Source organism: Nothobranchius furzeri, chromosome 7, assembly GCF_043380555.1.
Source record: "Nothobranchius furzeri strain GRZ-AD chromosome 7, NfurGRZ-RIMD1, whole genome shotgun sequence".
Lineage (NCBI taxonomy): Eukaryota > Metazoa > Chordata > Actinopteri > Cyprinodontiformes > Nothobranchiidae > Nothobranchius > Nothobranchius furzeri.
Window position 1 is genome coordinate 27627044 of NC_091747.1, and position 9814 is coordinate 27636857.

Consider the following 9814-nt stretch of genomic DNA (forward strand, 5'->3'; position numbering starts at 1 on the left):
CCTCCTCAGCGGTTTTGGAGTAACAAGGACAGGCGGCGAAGGAGGCTTGGCGGCGTGCATCAGCAGCCCTTCGACGACCCTCAGCGTGGACCGCACACGAAAGAGAGAGCGAAGCTCTGGAACGGAATCAAGCTCGACGGAAGTTGGTAGCTGGGTTTTAGGATCAGAAATGTACTTGATCATCCTGCTGATAGCAGGGTCCTGGGATTGAAGACTGACAAGATCGGTATCCGAATAGGCAGGTTGAACGGCCACCGCACCTTTGGGTGGTTCCGAGGCGGACGCTTCAGCAGCCCGAGCTCGAGTAACAACACACACCTGGTGCTCATCAGGGAAAGACCACACAAGTCCCTCAAGCCACCCGGGGTCGAAAACCCACAGGGGGCCATCGGTCGCGCCCTGTTTGGCCAAAGAGTCTGCGAGATCGTTCAACTCCTTTTCAGGACCGGGTGCGCGAGAGTGACCTTTGACTTTACGCCAGTAAATGTGCATGTCAAGTGCAGTGACCAGAACGTCACATGCCCTGAAGAGGGCCTGATTTTTGACGGGCTTCCGGCTAGCGGTCTGGAACCCATTACTCTTCCAAATAGGTAGATGACACAAGAAACTGAGACGCGCGTAGTCCGAGTCAGTGCAAATCACCAGTTCACGGAAGCCACGGTCCCTAGCGCTACGTAGCGCTATCACGATCCCCGCTACTTCAGCATACTGTGAGGTCTTCTCACCCAGAGAGTAACACCGGGACTCCCTGTGGTCACCGTCTACCCAGACGACACCCACGCCCGCACTAGGCGCAGAACCGTGCCGAAAAGCACTGCCATCCACGTATACGGTCGGTAAACCCGCACAGTATGACTGGTCGTAGTAGTGGTGGTTGTGGTTTAGAAGAGCCTGAGGGGGCCTGGCTGGCGGGACTGACGCGATGGCGTCGTCCGAGCAGTGTTGGCATGCAGCCAAACCCATGCCAAGAGGGCTACGTCGGTTCTGGGCGTAGCGCACCTCGATGTCGAAGCTTTGAAGAGCCAGCAGCCACGAAGCGATTCGTGAATTGGTCACCACACCATCTCTGATGCGCTGACTGTTAAGGAAGGTCACCGGCTGGTGCTGTGTCTCAATGATGATTTTCTGTCCGCCAATGTAGTTCGCAAAGTACTTAACTGCCCACATGGTGGAAAGCAAAGCCTTTTCACAGTCCGAGTATTTCAACTCAGGTCCAGTCAAGAGCTTACTAGCATAGGCCACGACACGCCTGTCGCAGTCATGAATCTGGTAGAGACCAGCACTCAAACAGTGAGCTGAGAAACCAACCTCAAGGTGGAACTCCTTGTCACAGTCGGGGAGCGCCAAGCACGGAGCCGAGCACATCGCGGCCTTCAGGTCATCCATGGCCTGCTGGTGCTGCTCGGCCCACTCGAATGCCACATCCTTCTTCAACAGATTAGTCAGAGGTCGTGCCAACTCAGCGTAATGTTCCACGAACTGACGCGAGTAGTTGCAGACCCCCAAAAAGCTGCGAAGTTCGGAGACGTTCGTCGGAGGTGTGATGGTGGCAACACCCTGAATCCTGCCAAGCTGAGGCTGCACTCCCTGTGGTCCCACAAGGAGGCCAACGTACTGAACTTGCGACCTGCACCACTGTCCCTTGGCGAGAGAGATCTTAGCACCCGCCGCCGCGAGCTGACCCATGACATGGTCCAGCTCGGCCAGGTGGTCATCCAATGTACGCTGACGAATAAGAATGTCGTCGACATAGATGAGGGTCCCACGCTCTCGAGCATCGGGGCAGGCCTTGTTCAAGATGTTGAACTCAGCTGGCGAGTTGGAATAACCAAAAGGACACCGGGTTGGCAAAGGAGAAAGCAAGTTTGTGTTGGTCCGATTCGTGGACGGGAATCGTCCAAAATCCAGACGCAATGTCAAGGGTGGAAAAGTACTTAGCATCTTTCACTTTTGGAAGCTCCTGCTCCAGGCGTGCCATAGGCCACCTAGACAAGGGGACCTGTTTGTTGAGTTGCCGGTAGTCAATGGTTAGTCGCCACTTACCATTAGGCTTCAGTACCGGCCACAACGGAGCCGAGTAGGTGCTGTTGCAGGGTCGAATGACCCCGTTAGCCAAGAGGCTGTCAATGATTTCCTGGACCGGTTCCATGGACGCCAGGGGAATCTTGTATTGCCGCACAAAGGACGGCGGTGCATCTGGCCTGGTAGGAATCCGGACTTCATGGATAGTGGTCAGACCACAGTCCAAGGAGTCAAGTGAAAGAAAATCCTGGTACTTTAGCAAAAGTTGTCTTAGCTGGTCTCGCTCGACCTCGTTTGTGAGAGCATCTGCTTGGTCTATTACCTTCTCAACAGTGGCGGCTGGTGAAAAATATTTTTGGTGGGGCTGTGCTATTTTTTATTTTTAAACAAACTTGTGCTTTCTGAGCTTTGTGCACAACTTCACTATTTCCTGAATTAAGCACAGCTCTTTTATTTCCTGTCTTACATAATTGGACAAACTGATTAATCCAGGTGTGTCTGACTATTGGCACGCTGCCTTGCAGACCAAGGTTGAAAAATACTGCATTAAATTGCACATAAAATAACACGACCATAAATGGTAAATAGGCAATACAAGAGGCAAGTAACAAAAACATTTTGTTTAATTTCAACATTTGAGTGAACACCAAAAATTATGAGCAGGTCACTGTTACAGTAATGGTAGTAAACACTACTTAGACAAAATGCCAGAAATTTACACTGTTAAATATTTCTGGAGTGTTGTGCCAAGGTCAACTTTATACAAAGATCAAGTAGATGCATTTGTGTGTGTGTGTGTGTGTGTGTGTGTGTGTGTGTGTGTGTGTGTGTGTGTGTGTGTGTGTGTGTGTGTGTGTGTGTGTGTGTGTGTGTGTGTGTGATACCTCATTTGTACAGAAATGTTGCCCTTCTGTCCTTCTGAGTGGCAAAGCTCTCGATTAGCTTTTTATTGAAGTCAGGGATGTTTGTGACAAGCTTTTTTTTTCCATGGAGAGCATGGCAAGAGCATTCAGCCCATCCTGTGTCATGGTGTTCCTCAAGGAAAGTCTTAATCCTCTTTAAAGTAGAAAAGCACCTTTCTGATTCAGCTGTGGTCATGGGTGTGGTGACAAGAATCTTCTTTTGCATGGCTCAGGATGGTGTGAAAAACCTGTCATATGATAAATTAAAAAAAACAACAGATAAGTACATAGGAAACACTTTCATAGGAAATAATGTCATCAGTATCCTCTTACAAATGTCATATTTCCCAGTTTTTGGGACAATAAAACATTTCTGATTCTCAATCAGATGTTTTTACATTTGAGGTAAAAACATCTCATTGAGAATCAGAAATGTTTAATTGTCCCAAAAGCTGGGAAATTTGTTTGCTGCAGCAGAAGTGTAACAAGTAAAATGGAATCAGATTGATGTATGTACAAATTTACATGAAATACACATTTACGTGATTAAATATGTATAATAAGTATGTGTGTTGAAATTAGTTTTTACAGTTATTGCACATTAAACATGTTATTAAACAAATGTCCCGGTTTGTGGGACAACCAAGGATTTCTGATTCTGATTGTCTTGTTCACAGAAATGTAATGGACAGCTTACCTCTGCACCCAGCTGCTGTTGTTTCCTGCATGGCAACGTTAGCTCTGCTGCCTAGCATGGCTAGCTTCACCGTGTTGTTGTCCATGTGTGCACGGGATGACTCGTGTTTCTTCACCTTCTCAGAAAAATGTTTCATGTCCGTAACTCCTGACTCATCCATGCCTTATCTGTCCCAGCCGTTTTGAATAACAAACACGTAAAGCAAAATAACGAATTAGCGTGATTGCATCCAGCTAGCCAAGCCTTCCTGGTGTACCAATTTTGGGAGAAGCGTCGTGTGTACAGTTTACCTCTCTCCTTGTACTGCTGGCTTATCTTTACGTCGGGCTGATCTGGTCCAAGCTCTTTGACATTAAGTTTTTCCACCATAGTTCTCCTCTCGAACGGATACTGGAGAAGAGACCGAACTGAATTCAGTGGCTGCTGAGATCTGGTTGTAGTCACTGGCGGCGTCCATGTTACATCTGCGTCACGACCAAAAATGACTCTGCCGAGTTCTACCGAACACCAACAAAACCTTTGGCGGTAGCTCCATCGCCCATCATGCTTCTGAAACGTTCTGAAACAACGTCGACACTGATTGGATACATTCCCATTCCTACCCTTTGATATTCTTGTCAGCAATTGGACAGCTGGTCTCATCCTGTTTGGGCGATTGAAAAACAGCACACAGCCTCCACCGCTCGGCAGAGACCGGTGTTCTGGGAATTTCTCCTACCCGGTAAACCGTCCTACCCGTCGTTCCTGCGCATGTGCGCGCATGCGCACAACACAAAAAGGGAAGCAAAGCGCATCCGGTGTTCTGATAAAACGTCCTACTTTGACAAAACGTCCTACCCGTAGGATAATTTTACGGTGTCCTCTGATAAAACGTCCTACTTTGACAAAACGTCCTACCCGTAGGATAACTTTACGCTGCCTCATGACAAACTGCCCTACTTTGGCCAAATGTCCTACTGTACGTAATCTCTGCACATTTCTGCTGCCAAACAATAATTCCAGCACAAATTTAAGTAGGTATGACAGTTTAACTTTGCCAATCAGAGTATGTTTGTAGCTGTTATTCATGAAGCCAGTACGGTTTGACACTTCTTTTTACCCATTAAAGTGTGCTTGTAGGTCATATTCACAAAGGTAGCATGTTTTGGCACGTAATTTTTATGCTTCTAGTTTATAATAACGAAGGTAGCATGCTTTGGCACGTAATTTTTATGCTTCTAGTTTATAATAACGAAGGTAGCATGCTTTGGCACGTAATTTTTATGCTTCTAGTTTATAATAACGAAGGTAGCATGCTTTGGCACGTAATTTTTATGCTTCTAGTTTATAATAACGAAGGTAGCATGTTTTGGCACGTAATTTTTATGCTTCTAGTTTATAATAACGAAGGTAGCATGTTTTGGCACGTAATTTTTATGCTTCTAGTTTATAATAACGAAGGTAGCATGCTTTGGCACGTAATTTGTATGCTTCTAGTTTATAATAACGAAGGTAGCATGTTTTGGCACGTAATTTTTATGCTTGTAGTTTATAATAACGAAGGTAGCATGCTTTGGCACGTAATTTTTATGCTTCTAGTTTATAATAACGAAGGTAGCATGTTTTGGCACGTAATTTTTATGCTTCTAGTTTATAATAACGAAGGTGGCATGTTTTGGCACGTAATTCTTATGCTTCTAGTTTATAATAACGAAGATTGCATGTTTTGGCACGTAATTTTTATGCTTCTAGTTTTTAATAACGAAGGTAGCATGCTTTGGCACGTAATTCTTATGCTTCTAGTTTATAATAACGAAGGTAGCATGCTTTGGCACGTAATTCTTATGCTTCTAGTTTATAATAACGAAGGTAGCATGCTTTGGCACGTAATTCTTATGCTTCTAGTTTATAATAACGAAGGTAGCATGTTTTGGCACGTAATTCTTATGCTTCTAGTTTATAATAACGAAGGTAGCATGCTTTGGCACGTAATTCTTATGCTTCTAGTTTATAATAACGAAGGTAGCATGTTTTGGCACGTAATTCTTATGCTTCTAGTTTATAATAACGAAGGTAGCATGTTTTGGCACGTAATTCTTATGCTTCTAGTTTATAATAACGAAGGTAGCATGCTTTGGCACGTAATTCTTATGCTTCTAGTTTATAATAACGAAGGTAGCATGTTTTGGCACGTAATTCTTATGCTTCTAGTTTATAATAACGAAGGTAGCATGCTTTGGCACGTAATTTTTATGCTTCTAGTTTATAATAACGAAGGTAGCACGCTTTGGCACGTAATTCTTATGCTTCTAGTTTATAATAACGAAGGTAGCATGTTTTGGCACATAATTCTTATGCTTCTAGTTTATAATAACGAAGGTAGCATGTTTTGGCACGTAATTCTTATGCTTCTAGTTTATAATAACGAAGGTAGCATGTTTTGGCACGTAATTCTTATGCTTCTAGTTTATAATAATGAAGGTAGCACGCTTTGGCACGTAATTCTTATGCTTCTAGTTTATAATAACGAAGGTAGCACGCTTTGGCACGTAATCCTTATGCTTCTAGTTTATAATAACGAAGGTAGCATGTTTTGGCACATAATTCTTATGCTTCTAGTTTATAATAACGAAGGTAGCATGTTTTGGCACATAATTCTTATGCTTCTAGTTTATAATAACAAAGGTAGCACGCTTTGGAGCTTGTTTGTAGAAGCAGTCTGCATGCCAAGGTGCTTAAGTTATGCAGCTGTCACCATTGAAGTGATTGGAACACCTGACTATATAAACTTTGACAATGAACTCACTCCATTATAGTTACAGTATATATTTACTGAATATATTCACAGATACATATATTTGACATTTATAGATCCAACAGAACACAGGGACAAAGAACTGAAAAAGAAATAGTATTCATAACAAATTATGCACATTTGTTGCACAGGTACTTGACCAGGCTGCTCTCATATTGAGCACATCCAAAATGTGCCCATCTGAGACAACTCTCACACTGCACCTGGAGAGGGAGAAGGGAGGGGGGTGTAAGTGTGTTAACCAACATTACGAATTTCATGAGAAAATAATTACTACAGTGGCTTGCAAAAGTATTCAACCCCCATGAACTTTTCCACATTTTGTCAGATTGCATTCACAAACAAGAATCAATTTTATTGGAATTCCACGTGAAAGACCAATTTCTCTACCAGCTAGAGACCGGTAGAGACATATCCTAAAAGACTAGCAGCTGTAATTGCAGCTAAAGGTGGTTCTACAAAGTATTGATTCAGGGGGCTGAATAATTACGCACACCCCACTTTTCAGTTGTTCATTTGTAAAAATTGTTTGGAATCATGTGTGATTGTCATTCCACTTCTCACATGTACACCACTTTGTATTGGTCTTTCACGTAGGATTACAATTAAAATTGATTCGTGTTTGTGGCTGTAATGTGACAAAATGTAGAAAGGTTCAAATGGGCCGAATACTATTGCCAGCCACTATATATTGCATTTGTGGTTTATTTGTTTTACCATTTCAATCATACTGGACTCAGGATCGGCTTCCAGCATGGAACAAACCACACAGTAGTCATCAGCATTACCTAGAAACACACTGGCGTTCAACCTAACAGTTTTTAAACAAAACTGAAAGTGCTATTGCAATACAAAAGCACATGACTCAACTTACTTTGATGTTCTAGCAGTTCGCAAGCAATTTCTGCGCGTTGCAGCCCAATGGCTTCTGGAGTGGACAGCACCCTAGTAACCTCTCCACTCATAAGGTAGTGTTCGGCAAACTGTAAAATATGTTACAGTAATTGCAATTAACTTAATTCTAGTTAAATACAATTAAATGCAATTGCTTATTAAATACCTTCAACACTAAAACTCCACAACTGCTGGAGTCCATCTGCTTGTTGTGTGGCAGTCTCTCCATTTTCCAATCCACTCGGAACTCTTCAATTTGTTGGTCTTTCTTCTGTTAGACCAAGCACGGGTACGGAGAAGATGGAGTTAAACACCTTTTGAGTTGGCAGAATGTGGAGACAAATGATCAGAAGTCCAGTCACTGTTTTCACCGCTCATGAGGGAGAGCCTTTGCAACATACAGCAGGTCCCGCGACCTGCTCCCGTCAGTTGCTTCGGACAGACTCTCGCCGTTCTGCTGAAAACGGCTGATTTTTATTGAAGATTACAGGAATGTTACATACGTAGTTTGCCATACACACACGTAATTCTGCCATCTGCACCTGCAGACGCACGTCAGCTAATAGCCTTGTTAATGAAAGACCAATTCATCCCAAGGACATGCAACCTTGAGATGATCAGGACACATCCTGCAACATCCTTTGCTAACAAAGACAGTTGTTCTTGTATTGAGGAAATGAAGGAAGGAACACTTTCACTCCCTTATGCAGCTGTTCAGCTTGAGCAGAAAAGGCACAGAGATGTTTTCGATATTATAACAAGATTCCATGAAAAGGCATATAATAATGTATTTATGATAATATATAAGGAGCATAAGTGAGAGATACATATTTGTTCATATAAAAGAGCTTATAATAATATATGAAAGAGCTTATATGAGAGATATATATTTTCAATCCCCCTTTTGAACTCTTTTAAGAGTTCAATAAAGATATAAGAAATCAAAACAACAACACCAAATTCCATCAAAAAGAATCCAATAAGCAAAGTTGTAAAATACCAATACAAACAATCAATCAGATTACATTTTCTCATATTTCCAGCAGTAAACTAATACAAAAAACATGATCATATTTTTAACTGAACACATTACAACATGAATGGATCGCATGCTCACCGTATGAGGGCGAAAAACCCTAATTGTCGTACGTTAATAGGGAAAATTCCCCCATGTCTTCCCATTTTGGGACAAACACCTTTTGGCACAGAGTGAGCATGCCTAGCTCATCAATGGTCAAAAAATAAAAACAACACAATCAAAAACTCATAGAAATGAACAGGTGAAGGGATTGTTACATAAATCACTGAACATTCTCACACTCTAACATCATCTTCTTCATCATGAGAGTCATCACTATCATCAGAGGGTTCCCCTCCCAAATAGATGTTAGGATTGGCTAGTAACAAGGGCATCTGGATAATTGGGTCAGCAGGTGGAGGGTGTAAAATATAATCCTTGTAAAATAAATGAGGGTGTGAAATAGAACCCAGATAAAATAAATGGAGGGTGTTAAATATAACCCTTGTAGAATGTTCGTATGGTGGTTACTTCTTCCCCCTGTTGAGGTCCCTCCACTGGCTCCAGGCAGCTGCAGGGGGTGATGATGTCACGATTCTCGTCCTGCAGGATGTGGTGGCAGCTTGGCATGCTACCTCGTCCCGCAGAATTGGTAGCTTGGCACGCTACTGCAGTCAGCTACTTCTCTTCCTGGTTTTTGGATCCTTTTTCTGGTTAGGCAGATGTCAGCTGCTTCTCGTCCTGGTCCTTGGGTACTTTTTCTGGTCAGGCAGATGTCGGCTGCTTCTCTTCCAGGTTAGGATCCTCCCGTCCAGCCGGACAGCGTGTGACGTCCTCTCCGTGATCCTGTATGGCCCGGTCCACCTCGGTTCCGTCCACTTTCTTTTGGTGACCTTCAGCAGGACCCAGACGCCTGGCACCGAAGGCGAAGTATCTTCGTGTGCGTGGTTTTGGTCCAATGAAGGCTTTCTCGGCTTGTGCAGTCCAATTGATCTCGGCAGATAGTTGGTAGGAAGATTCACACTCCGGCCGGACCAGAAGTTCCCCGAACCGATCGCCTAGGGATTAGAGGTTATGCACAAAAATGTCCTAGCTCTTACTGACCCTAGCCTCTGATACCTTCAACATCAGACACATACAATTACAAACAGCAAGCGCAATTAAAGGTACAGTGACATCACGACATGGACCCACACACAGACACACAAACACATACACATGCACATACACAGAGAGAGAGGGAGAGAGTAAGAATGTGTGTGGGAGAAAGAAATGAGTGGGATCCATTTTGCCACCAGCATCTCCACCTGTGTCACAGAGAAAAAATTACACAGAAATTAAAACATAAAGCAAACAACAATAATTCAATGAGTATAAATGATCAAACTAAAATATACAACCATGCATGGGTTTTATAACAGTTCCGGCAACACTGGAGATGATGCCTTGTACAATGAATTCTTAAGATGTCCTTCATCAATTAGAGG

The 9814-nt window shown here is 43.3% G+C and overlaps 1 long non-coding RNA gene across 1 annotated transcript; it reads right to left on the reverse strand.

The window, feature by feature from the left end:
- Positions 1–6249: 6249 nt before the first annotated feature.
- On the reverse strand, positions 6250–8329 carry LOC139070549 (uncharacterized). Its single transcript, XR_011521033.1, has 3 exons — positions 7476–8329; positions 7133–7398; positions 6250–6618 (listed from the first exon to the last, which is right to left on the reverse strand). It is a non-coding gene; the product is annotated as an uncharacterized lncRNA (long non-coding RNA).
- Between the last annotated feature and the right edge of the window lie 1485 nt (positions 8330–9814).